Here is a 21,166-nt window from a genome sequence, read left to right as displayed (position 1 = left end):
GTTTATTAAGACAAAATTAAAGGGCATTCAAAATCGTGAAAGCCGAGAATACTGAAATAGCATTTCAGGAGTATAAAGATCTAAATAAGAAATGTAAAAAAGAAATCAAGCTAGCAAAATTATCTACAGAGAAACAAATCATCAACAACATTAAAATAAATCCAAAACATTTTTAAAAATACATTAATGCCAAAAAGAAAAGAACAGATGGTATCAGCCCCTTAAAAGATGACAATAACAAGATAATTAATTACAGAGGCTAAAGAAAAGACTGAGATATTAAATAGGCACTTTTCATGCGTGTTCACCAATGAACTGTCCGTTACAGGGATCATTCAACAAGGCAAAAATCAAAATTCACCACCTGATATTACTAGTTTAACACTAAAAGAAGTACATCTACGGCTGAGCAATTTAAACATTGTCAAATCCCCAGGCCTGGATGGCATTCATCAACGGATACTGAGGGGATTGAGCTCAATAATTCACAGACCACTGTATCTCATATTCTTAGACTCTCTTGTAACAGGGCTAGTTTCTCAGGATTGAAAAATGGCTGATGTAGTACCAATATTTAAGAAAGGAAAGAAGGTGGATCCAGGCAACAACCGTCCGGTAAGTCTGACATCAGTAGTGTGCAAAATTTTTAAGGGTATTATAAGAGATGACCATCAGAAATAATCGGGCCACCAGCTAGTAATATAATAACTGACAACCAGCATGGATTCATGAAGAATAAGTCATGTCTAACTAAAATGTTGGGTTTCTATGGGGAGGTAAGTGCAAATTTGGATGCTGGTAATGCGGCTGATGTGACTTATCTGGACTTTGCAAAGGCATTTGATACTGTACCACATAACAGCCTTATACTGAAGCTACAGAAGCAGGGACTGGGGGAAACTCTATGCAGATGGGTAAGGAATTGGCTAAATGGCAGGAAACAAAGTTGTCATAAATGGTACGTTCTCTATATGGGATATAGTCAGCAGTGTTAACCACAGGGATCTGTGCTAGAACCTATTCTTTTTAACCTCTTTATTAATGATTTTGTGGATGGGATTGAGCATAAAGTCTATTAGGATATTAAAATCTAACCTTGACTTTACAATATTGCAAAACGATCTGAACAAGATGACTGAATGGACAAACACTTGGAAAATTAGATTGAATGTAGATACATGCAAAGTAATGCACTTAGGACAGAGTAATCCCATTGCTACATATACATTAAATTGGAGTATATTTGGGACTGCAGATGAAGAGAAGGACTTGGGTATTCTGGTTACAAGTAAGCAGAGCAGCAGTACTCAATGTCACACAGCAGCAGCAAAAGCAAACAAGATCTTAGGATGTATAAAAAGAAAGATAAAATCCTGCTATCCCAACGTATTGTTACCCTTTTATAAATCACTGGTGAGGCCACATCTAGAATACAGGATCCAGTTTTGGGCTGCACATGGGTCCAGTGGCCCCCTCTGCCCCCCGGGCCAAATATGCCAGTCAGGGCAGTAATGCCCTGATGGCGGCCCTGGGATGACTGCACCATATTGAAGGTAGGATGGATGGATTCAGGTATCGCAAGATTTTGACCAAAAACATCCTTCCCTCATTGAAAATGGGTCATGGCTGAGTATTTCAGCATGACATTGACCCAAAATATACAGTCAGGGTAACTAAGGAGTGGCTGAAAAGAAGCATTTCAATCTCCTGGAGTTGTCTAGCCAGTCTCCAGACTTGAACCTCGTAGAAAATCTTTGGAGGGAGCTGAAATTCAATTTTGCTCAGTGACAGCCCCAAAACCTGAAAGATCTGGAGAAGATCTGTATGGAGGAGTGGACTAAAATCCCTGCTGCATTGTGTGCAAGCGTGGTCAAGAACTACAGGAAACATCTAACCTCTGTAATTGCAAACAAAGGTTTCTGTACCCAATATTAAGTTCTGTTTTACTATTGTATAAAATGTTTATTTCATGCAATAAAATACCAATTAATTATGTAAAAATCATACAATGTGATTTTCTGGATTTTATTTTAAGATTATGTCTCTCACAGTTGAAGTGTACCTTCGATAAAAATTACAGATGTCTCCATTCAGTGCAGGTGGGAAAACTTGCAAAATCGGCGGTGTATCAAATGCTTATTTTCCCCATTGTATATTAAAACCTGTTCAAGCAAAATTAGATTTCTGGATTTGCACAGTTACATGACGACATCTGTAGTTGTCTGAGGTCTATTAAAACACTGTCATGTCAATTTAATAGTTTATTATAAATTCAATATATTCTTCCATGAAACCCGGGGCTGAACAATAAAGGTGTGCCGTATGGTAAAACGTGCCACTTAATGTCTGATCAGCTTCATTTGTGTAACCTGTCATCATCACTCCCCTCTGTTACACTTGCAGGCGGTATCTAATTAATTAAATTAATTGAGGTTTTGTACTTTTTGGCCCAATCATGACTAATCCATTTGCTTTTGTGTTGCTATGGAGATATTGAGTTCCTGCAGCAACCAGAAAGTGCTGCGTATAACTTCACCAAAAGGAAATAACATGGCTATGGTATAAGGGTGAATAATCTACTGAAAAGAAGATGAGAGAGAGGACTTTAATTATTGAAGCTGCATATTACTAATTAATGCGCCTGTTCATTAGCTGCGGGTGCAGAACATTCTGCTGTAAGGCACAGTACAGGCAGCTTCTCTCCAGCAGGCAGCAGGTAGTGCTCAGGTAGCTTTTATCTGGGACAGGTCGCACAATTACAGGGAAAATTCAGACATTTCTCTATTTTATTCTCTATTTATTTTGGAGCATAAATAACAGACAAGAGGACAGCATACAGGTGAAAAAAGGTAGGAGCCTGTTTAATCATCAGAATATGAAGAAGAATTTAAAAAAGCTTTTATGCCTTGTGACAGGATTATGTCAAAATGTAGATTAAGAACAAGGATATTTTGCACTTTAGTTTTTCCCTAGAAGAAAAGGAATCCTTCAAAGATGAATAGATGGATATGGATAAAACTTAGATTTATTTTAGATCAGAAAAATACTAAATAGTGATTACAGCAAATCCACATAGAACCTGATAAAGCCACGTGTTTTGGCGCATAGTCTTAATCATGGTAAATAAGTTTGGTTCACTGTAGCCCTGACTCGGGCGCAGACACCCTGCTGTGCAAACAGGTGCCCCGATCACTGGTGAGCTGATTAAACTTACCTGTTTCGTTGCATTTTGATTAGTTTTTCTCTTCTTCCAAGATTCTTAACTTTTTTTATTTTTCCATCCACATAGCTGCATGAGGGCGATTTGGAATTTTGAATGACACCATTTATTTTACTGTATAATATACTGAAAAACAGTAAAAAAAATTCCAAGTAGAATGAAATGTTGAAAAAAAAAAAACACAATTCCACCATTTTTTGGGGGTTTAGTTTTACAGCTATTGTTGTGTGATAGAAATTACCTGGGAACATGGTTATCACTTTTGTCTGATTACGGCAGCGACAAAAATGCATCGATTTTTTTTTTTCTGTTTAAGCAATGAAAAAATATTAATAGTATTGAAAAAAAATGTTGTTTTGTGTCTTCATTTTTTGAGACCTGAGGGGCTTGTTTTTTATGCTGTGATTTAACGTTTTTATTGACAATAAGTTTTTGTATATACTATGCTTTGATTGCTTATTATTACGCTTACTTCGGGCTCCTTCACATGTCTGTGTTTCCAGTACGTGTGGCATCCCTTTTTTTCTCGGATACCACGAGTACCCATTATAATCTATGCTGCTGTGCATGAGTCCGTATATTTACTTAGACCATATGTCCAAGAAAAACATGGAGATGCGTCCATTTTTTCTGGCAGCACGGATGCCAAAGGCCAATACAAGACTATAGGTCAATGCAAAACACGTGCCGCACATGGGAGGCATCAGTGTACAATCCGTGTGCTGCCCGTATTTAAAATTGCTAAGTTTAAGAGAAGCTTTGTCATTTAGTTATTTCTATACCCGTACTGTAAAAATGCTGATAATACTGATCGTAAAAACAGACACACTTATGATGCACTGTTAACACCAGAACTGTTTTGTCATGTACGTGTGTTATATGGTTGTGTAAAGGAGACTTTAAAGAGGGGATCAATAAAAAAAATGCAATTATGGCATTTTCATTTTTTTCTTTTTATAGTGTTTATCAATCAGGTTAATTCCATATTTAAATAGATTGGAGTTTTCTGAATGCGGCAAAAATGTTCTTTTTTTTCTTTTTCTTTATTTTTTAAACGGGGTGTGACGCAGTGACCCATTTTACAGCCAAGGGGTGCTGTATGTGCTCCTCAGGATACGAATGGAGGCGTATGTGTAATGGTAATAATGAAACAGTGTCCGGTATGATTGTAAATGGCCGGTATGTGTCACAGAGGGAGTCTGTGCTGTAAGCCTGCCTGTAGTATTGTTGTTCTGGGACCTGTAGTCCCACAAGTATTTGTATAGTTAAAAGGGAGGCTGGGCGGGACTGGCTAACCACACACACCTCCCACCTATGGGGGTGGTTACAGGTACATAATGTGACCAGGGTTTGGGTCACATGTTGAAAGTGTATGGACCTGAATGGTCAGAGTGTGAGGTCCTGTGTATGGCCTGTGTGTTGGAATGTCCTGGAGTGGACTGGATTCCTGGAAGCACCTGGTGAGGCTATGGACTGAGGGCCTGTGTGTTGGCGTTGCTTGGGACTGGACTTCCAGACTAGCGCATGGAGAGGCCGTGTCTGCAGAGCCTGTGATGGCTACAGTGTTGGGGAAGCTACAGTTCTGTCTGCAGGTCTGGACTATCTGAAGTGCCCTGGTCACAAGGACGGTGATCCCAGTTTGGCAGCTTCCCTGGGAACCAGGACTCACAGGAGTCAGTATGTGGAGCAGGAGCTCTTGTAAGGTAATTCCAGATAAAGGGGGTTACGGGCAGAGAAGTATCTGCCCTTGGAACAGACTGCCAGTGCTTATGATGTTTCGCTGATGTAAGTAATGAACTGTTCGTGGTACGGTTTATGATATTTAATAAACCGGATAGACTGTTTTTGTGAGAAAACGTGCCTGAGTGCTTTAATCCTGTTGCCAAACGAGTGTCGCCCAGTGCACTCAGGGAGCACTATCTCACAGGGGTAAAAGGGGTGATTTGAATTTTCATATATTTTTTTATTTTTTCATTTTTTTTCTTTATTTTTTAGTCCCCATAAGAGACTTCAACCTGATCATTTGATCATCTATACTGTATACTGCGATACTATATTATTGCAGTGCACAGTGAAAATCTGAGTCTCCAATGGAGCTAAGCTTATGGCTGAGCTTCACAGGAGGCCTGAGATGACAGCAACGGAGGTCTTCAGCAGACTCTAGGCTGCGATAGTAACCCATCAGTTCCCCATGATTGAGTCACAATGACTGATTATAGTTAATAACCTCAGCAAGAAGTCAGAAGTATCTACTGCGCGTGGAGGGAGCTCACCGCTGGAGCCCACTCCACACCTGAGAACTCTTGCTGAGGATCTTAATACAACATCCTAATGCCGCTAGGGTTAATAAAGGACAGAATGCTAAGTTATATTGCTTACAAAACGTTATTCGTAAATTTTTATACTACATCTTTTAGTTCCTTGCTTCTACTTCTTGTTTAATGTAAATTACTATGGCAGCATTTTAATCCCTTACTGAAGAGAATTTCTGTTCTTCAATTTTTTTCATTCTTTTCTTAAAAGAGTTGCTTTTAACTTTTCATTTTTTTCCATTGACATAGCCGTATGAATGTTTGTTTTTTAGGGGACAAGTTGTCGCTGTGATGATATTATTCACTTAACCATGTAATACACCAAAAATTGGGGGGAAAAAATTCTAACTGTTGTGAAATGGTTAAGAAAACACAATGTTTCTATTAATTTGGGGCTTCGTATTGTTCATTATTTGGTAAAAATGACTTGCACCATAACTCTAGACGTTAGTATGATTAGGATGATACCAAATATATACCATATTTTCTAGATTATAAGTTGCGCTTTTTAGCAAGAAAAAAAGTCTTTTTAAAAAGTGTGTGTGGATCGCCCCCAAAGGCAGTGGGGTACTCGGTACCGGGTCCTTCGGTTCTCAGGAGAATGTCACGGTGGCTGACCCGGTCCGTGGCACTGGAACGTCCGTTTTAAAAGGGAAACGTCTTTAAAGGGGAAATGTTCGTGATGCCACCTGTGGTATTCGGTCAGGGTGACCGACGCTGCTTAAAGGGGTCCGCTGGGGGATGTTATGGCAGCTAGATGGTATACCTTCCCACAGATGAAGTATGTCCCCAGGGCTTCCCAGTGTGTAGATGGTGGATGGTGAGAAGCGCAGTGAAGAACGAGGACACAAGGTTGCAGTCTCTTTACCTTTACTGAAGGCTTCAGCATCCACAGTCCAGAGCACCAGATCACAGGGCAGACAGAGGTCGGCCAGTTTGGAGGCAAGTCCAGAGTCCCCTTGTCCAGGTAGAAATCAGTAGCCTTCCTCTAGCGCTGTGGTGTTGTAGTCCCTTACTGCTAAGCTTCTCTTAAGGTCCTCACAGATGTTGCAGGTGTTATGTCTCTCTCTCTGTCCCCCAGATGGATAAGAGAAACCCGTTTGATTGGTGGCTTGAGGCGTTTTACAGGGAGTCTATCATGCCCCAGCCTCTGAGGGGTGCCACCTTGTCTCCTGGGTATAGGGTGGGCAGATAACTTGAAATTAGCTGTCCTGCCGGTATCTGGAGCAAGGCATAAAGGATTGTTGCTCCTTCTGTTATGACCTGGTGGTTAGGACAATAATGGACCTGGTGGTTAAGAGCACACGGAATGACCTGATAGTTACTAATAATATAGGACGAGCTCTGAGACGTGGGAACTCTGCTGACCGCAATCCCTAATCCTATCACACACACTAGAAATAGCCGTGGATTGCTCCTAACGCTCCCTATGCAACTCGTCACAGCCTAAGAAACTAGCTAGCCCTGAAGATAGAAAAATAAAGCCTACCTTGCCTCAGAGAAATTCCCCAAAGGAAAAGGCAGCCCCCCACATATAATGACTGTGAGTAAAGATGAAAATTACAAACACAGAGATGAAATAGATTTAGCAAAGTGAGGCTCGACTTACTGAACAGACTGAGGATAGGAAAGGCAACTTTGCGGTCAGCACAAAAAGCTACAAAAAGACCACGCAGAGGGCGCAAAAAGACCCTCCGCACCGACTCACGGTGCGGAGGCGCTCCCTCTGCGTCCCAGAGCTTCCAGCAAGCAAGACAAAAATCAAAATAGCAAGCTGGACAGAAAAACAGCAAACAAGAGAAAAACAAGCAGGAACTTAGCTTCTGCTGGGAAGACAGGTCACAAGAACGATCCAGGAGAGAACAAGACCAATACTGGAACATTGACAGGTGGCATGGAGCAATGATCTAAGTGGAGTTCAATAGAGCAGCCAGCTAACGAATTAACCTCGTCACTAGAGTTGAGCGACCTTGACCTTTTTAGAGTCGAGCCGGGTTTTGCGAAACCCGACTATGTCCAAAGTCGGGTCGAGTGAAATCGGCCGATTATGACGTAAAGTCGGGATCGACCGAAACACGAAACCCAATGCAAGTCAATGGGGCAGCATAGTCGGCAGTGAGTGGGGGCCAGGAAAACACCTAGAGTGCCCATTTTAATGTCAAAACCATCCATTCTTCTTAATGAAGCTTGTCAAGCGTAATTTACCTTAAAATAATTGGAAGGCATTTGAAATTGGGGGTCATTTGGCTAAAGTTGTGGGGGGTAGGGCTGGTTCAAGTAATTAGTGGGCCCAGTAAATCTGGACCACGTCACGGCAGTGGAGCAGGGAGAGGTAAGTATTTCAACTTTGCAAGTGCTGTGATCCTGAGCAAGCAGGGGGGGCCCACTCGTTGGCATTGGCACTGGCACAGGGCCCCTCAAAGTACAGCGGTGTGTTTGCACGGCGGGGGCGCCTCCCACCGGCAGCAACACTTTTGCGTACTATGAGAGGCCCTGTGCCAGTGACGTCGCCAACTAGTATTCCTCCCCCCACCTGATGAAGGAACCTGCACTTTCATCTGCACCTTCCTCTTTGTCCCCGTGTAAGGTGGTATGGTATGCGGGAAGAGCAACCTGACTTTCAGCAGGGTCACAATGTTGTTGTGTAGCGTGCACGGGGAATGTTGCGTTATGGGTCAATGTACCAGCAGACTCATCTATCACTGGCTGGGCAATGGGCACGATGAAGTGGAAACACAGATATAGGCCCAAAGAAGAAAGTGGGCTAAATGCAGTTCAAAATTGGTAACACAGGAATAACCAGGGGGCATTGCAGTGGAGGACAACTGGAATGAGAGGCTGACACAGAGAGTAGGGCCAAATCAGTAAGTAGTCGAAATGCAGTTCAAAATTGGCAACCGTAGTAAACAGGCGGCACAGCTTTGTTCAGTGGAGGAGAACAGCAAGGAGTGGCAGACACCGATAGTAGGCCCCAACCCAACTAGTAGGCCAAATGCAGTCTAACATTAACAACTACTTAACGAGAGGCTGAAAATGGAATTTCAGGACAGGAAACCAGGAGAACAGCAAGGAGTGGCAGACACCGATAGTAGGCCCCAAACCAACTAGTACGCCAAATGCAGTTGTTCCATTTAACCACAATTTAATGAGAGCCTGAAGATAGAAGCTCAGGAAAGGCAACCTGGGGAACACCTTGGAGTGTAACACACCATCTCTCTCCACCCCATACCCATTTTGTAGGCCTAATGCTGTGTACTTTTCTACAACTACTAAACGAGAGTCGGAAGACCGAAGCAATGGCAAGGAAACCTGGGGAACACCTTGGAGTGTAACACACCATCTCTCTCCACCCGATACCCATTTTGTAGGCCTAATGCAGTGTAGTTTTCTACAACTACTAAACGAGAGTCGGAAGATCGAAGCAATGGCGAGGAAACCTGGAGAACACCTTGGAGTGTAACACACCATCTCTCTCCACCCCATTCCCCATTTTTTAGGCCTAATGCAGCCTACTTTCCGACACCTACTAAACGAGAGCATGAAGATCGAAGCTCAGGAAAGGCAACCTGGGGAACACCTTGGAGTGTAACAACAACCTCTCTCTACACCACGGAAGGGCTGATTCTTAGGAAGGAAGGCTGTTGTAAATAAGCATTGCGCGCCCGAGGGTGATTATATTCTTATTCGGTATCTACTCACCCTCGGACGCGCCATGCTTCTTGATTTGTAATTAATGTTTATTTGCAATGTGCTTTTGACTTACTCAATTATTTTTTTAATTATTGATTTTATTAAATTAATAGTTTAACATCTTATTGGAAATAATTTAAAGGAGACGCGACAGGACAACACTCGGTGGATGCCATATCTGTGTTAACAACTCCAAAAAAACCTTTCAGTTAACTTCTTGCAGGAGAAAGTAATTGTAGCTGGTGGACCTTTTAGTACAGTTCCAGATTTTTGTTGTGTGTTTGTTTTTAATGTTAAAATGTCTGCATTTGAGATCTCAACACGATCTTATTTTTTATAATCAAAATAATTATTTTTTTATTTTAAGATGTTGGTTCAAGGGGTACACGGGCAGCAGTAGACAGGTCAGTGGAGGCCTAGTGGAAGGAGGGACCGCAGATGCGCCACTGTTTCACCCATACACAATTTGTAGGCCTAATGCAGCGTAGTTTCCAACAGCTAGTAAACGAGAGCCGGAAGATCGAAGCTCAGGAAAGGCAACCTGGGGAACACCTTGGAGTGTAACAACAACCTCTCTCTACACCACGGAAGGGCTGATTCTTAGGAAGGAAGGCTGTTGTAAATAAGCATTGCGCGCCCGAGGGTGATTATATTCTTATTCGGTATCTACTCACCCTCGGACGCGCCATGCTTCTTGATTTGTAATTAATGTTTATTTGCAATGTGCTTTTGACTTACTCAATTATTTTTTTAATTATTGATTTTATTAAATTAATAGTTTAACATCTTATTGGAAATAATTTAAAGGAGACGCGACAGGACAACACTCGGTGGATGCCATATCTGTGTTAACAACTCCAAAAAAACCTTTCAGTTAACTTCTTGCAGGAGAAAGTAATTGTAGCTGGTGGACCTTTTAGTACAGTTCCAGATTTTTGTTGTGTGTTTGTTTTTAATGTTAAAATGTCTGCATTTGAGATCTCAACACGATCTTATTTTTTATAATCAAAATAATTATTTTTTTATTTTAAGATGTTGGTTCAAGGGGTACACGGGCAGCAGTAGACAGGTCAGTGGAGGCCTAGTGGAAGGAGGGACCGCAGATGCGCCACTGTTTCACCCATACACAATTTGTAGGCCTAATGCAGCGTAGTTTCCAACAGCTAGTAAACGAGAGCCGGAAGATCGAAGCTCAGGAAAGGCAACCTGGGGAACACCTTGGAGTGTAACAACAACCTCTCTCTACACCACGGAAGGGCTGATTCTTAGGAAGGAAGGCTGTTGTAAATAAGCATTGCGCGCCCGAGGGTGATTATATTCTTATTCGGTATCTACTCACCCTCGGACGCGCCATGCTTCTTGATTTGTAATTAATGTTTATTTGCAATGTGCTTTTGACTTACTCAATTATTTTTTTAATTATTGATTTTATTAAATTAATAGTTTAACATCTTATTGGAAATAATTTAAAGGAGACGCGACAGGACAACACTCGGTGGATGCCATATCTGTGTTAACAACTCCAAAAAAACCTTTCAGTTAACTTCTTGCAGGAGAAAGTAATTGTAGCTGGTGGACCTTTTAGTACAGTTCCAGATTTTTGTTGTGTGTTTGTTTTTAATGTTAAAATGTCTGCATTTGAGATCTCAACACGATCTTATTTTTTATAATCAAAATAATTATTTTTTTATTTTAAGATGTTGGTTCAAGGGGTACACGGGCAGCAGTAGACAGGTCAGTGGAGGCCTAGTGGAAGGAGGGACCGCAGATGCGCCACTGTTTCACCCATACACAATTTGTAGGCCTAATGCAGCGTAGTTTCCAACAGCTAGTAAACGAGAGCCGGAAGATCGAAGCTCAGGAAAGGCAACCTGGGGAACACCTTGGAGTGTAACAACAACCTCTCTCTACACCACGGAAGGGCTGATTCTTAGGAAGGAAGGCTGTTGTAAATAAGCATTGCGCGCCCGAGGGTGATTATATTCTTATTCGGTATCTACTCACCCTCGGACGCGCCATGCTTCTTGATTTGTAATTAATGTTTATTTGCAATGTGCTTTTGACTTACTCAATTATTTTTTTAATTATTGATTTTATTAAATTAATAGTTTAACATCTTATTGGAAATAATTTAAAGGAGACGCGACAGGACAACACTCGGTGGATGCCATATCTGTGTTAACAACTCCAAAAAAACCTTTCAGTTAACTTCTTGCAGGAGAAAGTAATTGTAGCTGGTGGACCTTTTAGTACAGTTCCAGATTTTTGTTGTGTGGTTGTTTTTAATGTTAAAATGTCTGCATTTGAGATCTCAACACGATCTTATTTTTTATAATCAAAATAATTATTTTTTTATTTTAAGATGTTGGTTCAAGGGGTACACGGGCAGCAGTAGACAGGTCAGTGGAGGCCTAGTGGAAGGAGGGACCGCAGATGCGCCACTGTTTCACCCATACACAATTTGTAGGCCTAATGCAGCGTAGTTTCCAACAGCTAGTAAACGAGAGCCGGAAGATCGAAGCTCAGGAAAGGCAACCTGGGGAACACCTTGGAGTGTAACAACAACCTCTCTCTACACCACGGAAGGGCTGATTCTTAGGAAGGAAGGCTGTTGTAAATAAGCATTGCGCGCCCGAGGGTGATTATATTCTTATTCGGTATCTACTCACCCTCGGACGCGCCATGCTTCTTGATTTGTAATTAATGTTTATTTGCAATGTGCTTTTGACTTACTCAATTATTTTTTTAATTATTGATTTTATTAAATTAATAGTTTAACATCTTATTGGAAATAATTTAAAGGAGACGCGACAGGACAACACTCGGTGGATGCCATATCTGTGTTAACAACTCCAAAAAAACCTTTCAGTTAACTTCTTGCAGGAGAAAGTAATTGTAGCTGGTGGACCTTTTTAGTACAGTTCCAGATTTTTGTTGTGTGTTTGTTTTTAATGTTAAAATGTCTGCATTTGAGATCTCAACACGATCTTATTTTTTATAATCAAATTAATTTTTTAAATATTTTATTAGGTTGGTTCAAGGGGTACACGGGCCGCAGTAGACAGGTCAGTGGAGGCCTAGTGGAAGGAGTGACCGCAGACAGGCATCGAAGGCCTAAAATAATAACACATGGCTGTAGGCAATTTTAAATTGGTTCCAGGGTTACACGGGCAGCAGTGGTGTGGTCAGTGGAGGCCTAGTGGAAGGAGTGACCGCAGACAGGCATCGAAGGCCTAAAATATTAACACATGGCTGTAGGCAATTTTAAATTGGTTCCAGGGGTACTTGGGCAGCAGTGCCCTGGTCAGTGTAGTAGTAGTTGAAAGAATGTACCGCAGACAGGCATCGAAGGCCTAAAATAAAAAAATTGGGCTGGCTGTAGGCAATTTTAAATTGGTTCCAGGGTTACACGGGCAGCAGTGGTGTGGTCAGTGGAGGCCTAGTGGAAGGAGTGACCGCAGACAGGCATCGAAGGCCTAAAATAATAACACATGGCTGTAGGCAATTTTAAATTGGTTCCAGGGTTACACGGGCAGCAGTGGTGTGGTCAGTGGAGGCCTAGTGGAAGGAGTGACCGCAGACAGGCATCGAAGGCCTAAAATATTAACACATGGCTGTAGGCAATTTTAAATTGGTTCCAGGGGTACTTGGGCAGCAGTGCCCTGGTCAGTGTAGTAGTAGTTGAAAGAATGTACCGCAGACAGGCATCGAAGGCCTAAAATAAAAAAATTGGGCTGGCTGTAGGCAATTTTAAATTGGTTCCAGGGTTACACGGGCAGCAGTGGTGTGGTCAGTGGAGGCCTAGTGGAAGGAGTGACCGCAGACAGGCATCGACGGCCTAAAATAATCACACATGGCTGTAGGCAATTTTAAATTGGTTCCAGGGGTACACGGGCAGCAGTGGTCTGGTCAGTGGAAGTCTAGTGGAAGGAGTGACCGCAGACAGGCTTCGAAGGCCTAACATAACAAAAATGTCAAAACAATGGTATTGTCAGTGCCAGTCATTGAAGGATGTCAGCGCCTAGACTACACATTGGTGAAGCTGTGAGAGATAATTTTGCTAGTGGTAGAGCACTGTTTGAGCTGGGGGGGGGGGGAACTGGCTTGTGGCCGGCGGTACAGGCACAGGGCCCCTCATATTACAACGGTGAGTCTGACGTTGGGTGCGCACCACCACCGCCAGAGACACTTTATTGTACTATGAGGGACCCAGTGGCAGTGCCGTCGACCAAAAGCGGGCTCACCCACCTCTTCAGACAAACAGCACTCTCAAGGGTCCAAGCGCAAAGTGGCGATAGCACGACCCCGTGTGGGGAGTTTGGCCATTTCGTGAGGTGGAAACATGTCGTATGCTGGACAATCAGGTGAAGAAAATTACGAGATTGGAAAAGTCATTCAGAATAGTCCACAGGCAAGACCTTTTCATAGGAAAGCTAGGTGTCAGCCGGGCAGGGTGGGGCAAAAGATTTTGAAATCCAGTTGTGGTTCATTTTAATGAAGGTTAGATCATCTACATTTTGGGTAGACAGACGAGTCCTTTTTTCTGTTAGTATTGAACCTGCAGCACTGAATACTCTTTCTGATAGGACACTAGCTGCCGGGCAAGCAAGCTCCTGCAATGCATATTCTGCCAATTCTGGCCAGGTGTCTAATTTGGATGCCCAGTAATCAAATGGGAATGACGGTTGAGGGAGAACGTCGATAAGGGATGAAAAATAGTTTGTAACCATACTGGACAAATGTTGTCTCCTGTCACTTTGAATTGATGCTGCAGTACCTGTCCTGTCTGCGGTCCTAGAAAAATCACTCCACAACCTGGTCAGAAAACCCCTCTGGCCAACGCCACTTCTGATTTCTGCCCCTCTAACACCTCTGGTCTGCTGGCCCCTGGAGCTCGTGTGAGAACGATCACGGGCGCTGTGTGCAGGGAATGCCAGAAGCAAACGGTCAACAAGAGTTGATTGTTTTGTTGCTAATATTAGTTCCAAGTTCTCATGTGGCATAATATTTTGCAATTTGCCTTTATAGCGAGGATCAAGGAGGCAGGCCAACCAGTAATCGTCATCGTTCATCATTTTTGTAATGCGTGTGTCCCTTTTGAGGATACGCAAGGCATAATCCGCCATGTGGGCCAAAGTTCCCGTTGTCAAATCTGCGGTTGTGCTTGGTTGAGGGGCAGTTGCAGGCAAATCTACGTCACTTGTGTCCCTCAAAAAACCAGAACCCGGCCTTGCCACGCCACCAATTTCCCGTGCCCCCGGGAAAGCTTCCTCATTAAAAATATACTCATCCCCATCATCCTCCTCATCCTCCACCTCCTCTTCGCCCGGTACCTCGTCATGTACACTGCCCTGACCAGACAATCGCTGACTGTCATCAAGGCTTTCCTCTTCCTCTGGTGCAGACGCCTGATCCTTTATGTGCGTCAAACTTTGCATCAGCAGACGCATTAGGGGGATGCTCATGCTTATTATGGCGTTGTCTGCACTAACCAGCCGTGTGCATTCCTCAAAACACTGAAGGACTTGACACATGTCTTGAATCTTCGACCACTGCACACCTGACAACTCCATGTCTGCCATCCTACTGCCTGCCCGTGTATGTGTATCCTCCCACAAAAACATAACAGCCCGCCTCTGTTCGCACAGTCTCTGAAGCATGTGCAGTGTTGAGTTCCACCTTGTTGCAACGTCTATGATTAGGCGATGCTGGGGAAGGTTCAAAGAACGCTGATAGGTCTGCATACGGCTGGAGTGTACAGGCGAACGGCGGATATGTGCGCAAAGTCCACGCACTTTGAGGAGCAGGTCGGATAACCCCGGATAACTTTTCAGGAAGCACTGCACCACCAGGTTTAAGGTGTGAGCCAGGCAAGGAATGTGTTTCAGTTGGGAAAGGGAGATGGCAGCCATGAAATTCCTTCCGTTATCACTCACTACCTTGCCTGCCTCAAGATCTACAGTGCCCAGCCACGACTGCGTTTCTTGCTGCAAGAACTCGGACAGAACTTCCGCGGTGTGTCTATTGTCGCCCAAACACTTCATAGCCAATACAGCCTGCTGACGTATGCCAGTAGCTGCCCCATAATGGGAGACCTGGTGTGCAACAGTGGCAGGTGCGGATGGAGTGTTTGTGCGACTGCGGTCTGTGGACGAGCTCTTGCTTCTGCAGGAGGACGAGGAGGAGGAGGAGGAGGAGGGGGTGCGAACGGCTACAGACAACTGTTTACTAGACCGTGGGCTAGGCAGAACTGTCCCAAACTTGCTGTCCCCTGTGGACCCTGAATCCACCACATTTACCCAGTGTGCCGTGATGGACACGTAACGTCCCTGGCCATGCCTACTGGTCCATGCATCTGTTGTCAGGTGCACCTTTGTGCTCACAGATTGCCTGAGTGCATGGACGATGCGCTCTTTAACATGCTGGTGGAGGGCTGGGATGGCTTTTCTGGAAAAAAAGTGTCGACTGGGTAGCTCGTAGCGTGGTACAGCGTAGTCCATCAGGTCTTTGAAAGCTTCGCTTTCAACTAACCGGTAGGGCATCATCTCTAACGAGATTAGTCTAGCTATGTGGGCGTTCAAACCCTGTGTACGCGGATGCGAGGCTAAGTACTTCCTTTTTCTAACCATAGTCTCATGTAGGGTGAGCTGGACTGGAGAGATGGAGATCGTGGAACTAGCGGGGGTGCCGGTGGACATGGCAGACTGAGAGACGGTGGGAGATGGTATTGTTGCCGCCGGTGCCCTAGATGCAGTGTTTCCTACTACGAAACTGGTGATTCCCTGACCCTGACTGCTTTGGCCTGGCAAAGATACCTGCACAGATACAGCAGGTGGTGCGCTAAATGGTGGTCCTACACTGCCGGAAGGGATGTTGCGTTGATGACTAGCTTCATTGGCCGAGGGTGCAACAACCTTAAGGGACGTTTGGTAGTTAGTCCAAGCTTTCAAATGCATGGTGGTTAAATGTCTATGCATGCAACTAGTATTGAGACTTTTCAGATTCTGACCTCTGCTTAAGGAAGTAGAACATTTTTGACAGATGACTTTGCGCTGATCAATTGGATGTTGTTTAAAAAAATGCCAGACTGCACTCTTTCTAGCATCGGATACCTTTTCAGGCATTGCAGACTGAGCTTTAACCGGATGGCCACGCTGTCCTCCACCAGGTTTTGGCTTTGCCACGCGTTTTGGGCAAGATACGGGCCCGGCAGATGGAACCTGTGGCGATGTTGATGCCTGCTGCGGCCCCTCCTCCTCCTCTGCTTCAGAACTGCTGCCGCCTGCACCCTGTTCCCCCAATGGCTGCCAATCGGGGTCAAGAACTGGGTCATCTAATAACTCTTCTTGTACCTCCTGCGCAACTTCGTCTGTGTCACCGTGTCGTTCGGTGGTATAGCGTTCGTGATGGGGCAACATAGTCTCATCAGGGTCTGATTCTTGATCAGCACCCTGCGAGGGCAATGTTGTGGTCTGAGTCAAAGGACCAGCATAGTAGTCTGGCTGTGGCTGTGCGTCACTGCACTCCATGTCAGATTCAATTTGTAATGGGCATGGACTGTTAACTGCTTCACTTTCTAAGCCAGGGACGGTATGTGTAAAGAGCTCCATGGAGTAACCCGTTGTGTCGCCTGCTGCATTCTTCTCTGTTGTTGTTTTTGCTGAAGAGGACAAGGAAGTGACTTGTCCCTGACCGTGAACATCCACTAACGACGCGCTGCTTTTACTTTTACCAGTTTCACGAGAGGAGGCAAAAGAGCTAGAGGCTGAGTCAGCAAGATAAGCCAAAACTTGCTCTTGCTGCTCCGGCTTTAAAAGCGGTTTTCCTAATCCCAGAAAAGGGAGCGTTCGAGGCCTTGTGTAGCCGGACGACGAACCTGGCTCCACAGCTCCAGACTTAGGTGCAATATTTTTTTCCCCACGACCACCTGATGCTCCACCACTACCACTACCCTCATTACCAGCTGACAATGAACGCCCCCGGCCACGACCTCTTCCACTAGACTTCCTCATTGTTTTAAAAACGTAACCAAACTAACGTTATTTGTTGCAGTCACACAACTTACACGGTGAGCTATAACTTCAGTATGATTTAGCTACCCCTTTACAGGTTGGTGAGACCACCGCGAAAATCAGGCACAATGTTACACACTCTTTTTTTGGTGGCTGCAAATTAGAGAGATGCCCCACACGCAGGACTGTCACTGAAGCACAAATGTTAATATTAATGTCACACTATTATTTGTTTTTTATTTTTATTTTTTTCAGGAACACTTTAGAAACCCCCCCAAAAAAAAAAGAAATTTGATTTTTGCAGGGAGAATTTAGAAAACAAATGTAACAAACTATATGCTTTCTATGGGCCACTGAGTGAGAGATGACGCACACAGGAATCAGGAGTGGCACACAAGCCCAGAGGCCAATATTTTTCTACCAATGATTGATGGAGTTATTTTCTCTGGTAGATTTTGGAACCCAAATCAAGGAAAAAAAATATAGGCTTTCTATGGACCACAATTGGAGAGAGAGAGAGAGAGAGAGAGAGAGAGAGAGAGAGAGATGGCACACCCAGGAGTCAAGACTGGCACACAAGCAGAAAGGCCAATATTAATCTCCCACTGTTTTTTTTTTTTTTTTTTTTTTTGTCAGGGAGACTTTAGAAAAAAAAATAATAAAAAAAATATGATTTTATCAGGAAGAATTTAGAAACCAAATAAAATAAAATGATTTTTTCAGGGAGAATTTATAAAACAAATAAAAACAAAAATAGGCGTTCTATGGCCCACTGACTGAGAGATGACGCACACAGGAATCAGAAGTGGCACACAAGCCCAGAGGCCAATATTTTTCTACCAATGATTGATGTAGTTATTTTCTCTGGTAGATTTTGGAACCCAAATCAAGGAAAAAAAATATAGGCTTTCTATGGACCACAATTGGAGAGAGAGAGAGAGAGAGAGAGAGAGAGAGAGAGAGAGAGAGATGGCACACCCAGGAGTCAAGACTGGCACACAAGCAGAAAGGCCAATATTAATCTCCCACTGTTTTTTTTGGTTGTTTTTTTTTTTTTTTTTCAGGGAGACTTTAGAAAAAAAAATAATAAAAAAAATATGATTTTATCAGGAAGAATTTAGAAACCAAATAAAATAAAATGATTTTTTCAGGGAGAATTTAGAAAACAAATAAAACCAAAAATAGGCGTTCTATGGCCCACTGACTGAGAGATGACGCACCCAGGAGTCAAGACTGGCACACAAGCAGAAAGGCCAATATTAATCTCCCACTGTTTTTTTTTTTTTTTTTTTTTTTTTCAGGGAGACTTTAGAAAAAAAAATAATAAAAAAAATATGATTTTATCAGGAAGAATTTAGAAACCAAATAAAATAAAATGATTTTTTCAGGGAGAATTTAGAAAACAAATAAAACCAAAAATAGGCGTTCTATGGCCCACTGACTAAGAGAGAGAGAGAGAGATGGAACGCTTAGTACTGGCACACAAGCCCAAAGGGCAATATTAATCTCCCTTTTTTTTTCCAGGGAGAATTTCTAAAACCCCCCCCAAAAAAAAAATAGGCTTTCTATGGCCCACTATTTGTGAGAGAGATGGGACGCTCAGGACTGGCACAGATGGCACGCTCAGGACTGGCACAGAAGCCCAGAGGCCAATATTAATCTCCCTTTTTTTCTGGGAGAATTTATAAAACCAAAAAAAAAATTAAATAGGCTTTCTATGGCCCACTATTTGTGAGAGAGATGGCACGCTCAGGACTGGCACAGATGGCACGCTCACAACTGGCACACAAGCCCAGAGGCCAATATTAATCTCCCTTTTTTCAGGGAAAATTTATAAAACCAAAAAAAAAATTAAATAGGCTTTCTATGGCCCACTATTTGTGAGAGAGATGGGACGCTCAGGACTGGCACAGATGGCACGCTCAGGACTGGCACAGAAGCCCAGAGGCCAATATTAATCTCCCTTTTTTTCTGGGAGAATTTATAAAACCAAAAAAAAAATTAAATAGGCTTTCTATGGCCCACTATTTGTGAGAGAGATGGGACGCTCAGGACTGGCACAGATGGCACGCTCAGGACTGGCACAGAAGCCCAGAGGCCAATATTAATCTCCCTTTTTTTCTGGGAGAATTTATAAAACCAAAAAAATATTTAAATAGGCTTTCTATGGCCCACTATTTGTGAGAGAGATGGCACGCTCAGGACTGGCACAGATGGCACGCTCACAACTGGCACACAAGCCCAGAGGCCAATATTAATCTCCCTTTTTTCAGGGAGAATTTATAAAACCCCAAAAAAAATAAAATAGGCTTTCTATGGCCCACTATTTGTGAGAGAGATGGCACACTCAGGACTGGCACACAAGCCCAAAGGCCAATATTAATCTCCCACTGTATTTTTATCAGGGAGAATTTATACACCCCACAAAAAAAAATACAGAAAAATGAAAAGGCTTTCTATGGCCCACTATGTGAGAGAGATGGCACACACAGGGATGGCACTCTAGCAGAAATGCCAAATTGCCAATCTTAATCTCCCACCAAAAAAAAAAAAAAAAAAAAACAGGGAATGTCCTACAATTACTATCTCCCTGCCTGCAGTAATCTCAGCCAGGTATGGCAGGCAGCTACTATCTCCCTGCCTGCAGTAATCTCAGCCAGGTATGGCAGGCAGCAATAAGGAGTGGACTGATGCACAAATGAAATAAAAAGTGTGGACAAACAAAAAAGATAGCTGTGCAGAAAGGAAGGAACAAGAGGATTTGTGCTTTGAAAAAAGCAGTTGGTTTGCACAGCGGCGTACACACAGCAATGCAGCTATCAGGGAGCCTTCTAGGGCAGCCCAATGAGCTACAGCGCTGAGGGGAAAAAAAAAAACTTCCACTGTCCCTGCACACCGAGGGTGGTGTTGGACAGTGCAAATCGCTGCAGCACAAGCGGTTTTGTGGTTAATGGACCCTGCCTAACGCTATCCCTGCTTCTGACAAAGCGGCAGCAACCTCTCCCTAAGCTCAGATCAGCAGCAGTAAGATGGCGGTCGGCGGGAACGCCTCTTTATAGCCCCTGTGACGTCGCAGACAGCAAGCCAATCACTGCAATGCCCTTCTCTAAGATGGTGGGGACCAGGACCTATGTCATCACGCTGCCCACACTCTGCGTTTACCTTCATTGGCTGAGAAATGGCGCTTTTCGCGTCATTGAAACGCGACTTTGGCGCGAAAGTCGCGTACCGCATGGCCGACCACGCACAGGGGTCGGATCGGGTTTCATGAAACCCCGACTTAGCCAAAAGTCGGCGACTTTTGAAAATGTTCGACCCGTTTCGCTCAACCCTACTCGTCACCTGTGGAAGGAAACTCAGAAGCCGCAGCCCCACTCACAACCACCAGAGGAAGCCCATGGACAGAACCAGCCGAAGTACCATTCACGACCACAGGAGGGAGCTTGACAACAGAATTCACAACATCCCTCTGTGTTCTGGCTACCGGGATCCTGCGCCTCAGAAGGAGGCAGCCTGTGTAGGGCTGTTCCCCTCCTGGATAACTAACTTCCTCCCCGGGCAACCAGTTTTACCTAAGTGTGAGGAGTGCCCTAATAAATAGGAGCAGAGCTCCCCCTGGTGGCAAGGAGTGCGAAATGTGTTGCATGTTTGTGATACCTGGATTCTTTGCCTCCAAACATAATATCACTCTCCCCTAGAGGAAAATGACATTACTGCAACGACCAGGACCCTGGGGTGCCGCACATCAACCCCATCCCCCTTCCCCGTTAAATCCAGTACTCCTGGACTGGGAAAAGAAAACAACAATACATTAGCAAAAGACATACAAATTTTTGAAATGCTGTAAAACAAGTTAATATAAACTGATGCTTCCCTTTATGGGAGGTGAGGTCTCTTGAATGTTACATAACAAAAACATTTGTACATGGTAG

At 43.7% G+C, this 21,166-nt stretch overlaps 1 long non-coding RNA gene across 1 annotated transcript in view; it reads left to right on the top strand.

The window, feature by feature from the left end:
* The first annotated feature begins 2,751 nt into the window (after window positions 1-2,751).
* Window positions 2,752-21,166, top strand: part of LOC138645879 (uncharacterized) — a 71,564-nt gene continuing 53,149 nt past the window's right edge. The window contains exon 1 of the long non-coding RNA XR_011314789.1: window positions 2,752-2,849. This is a non-coding gene — a long non-coding RNA (uncharacterized lncRNA). The remainder of the gene's footprint in view (window positions 2,850-21,166) is intronic.

This window comes from Ranitomeya imitator, chromosome 7 (genome assembly GCF_032444005.1).
Source record: "Ranitomeya imitator isolate aRanImi1 chromosome 7, aRanImi1.pri, whole genome shotgun sequence".
Taxonomy (NCBI): domain Eukaryota; kingdom Metazoa; phylum Chordata; class Amphibia; order Anura; family Dendrobatidae; genus Ranitomeya; species Ranitomeya imitator.
This window is presented reverse-complemented; position numbering and strand designations above follow the sequence as displayed.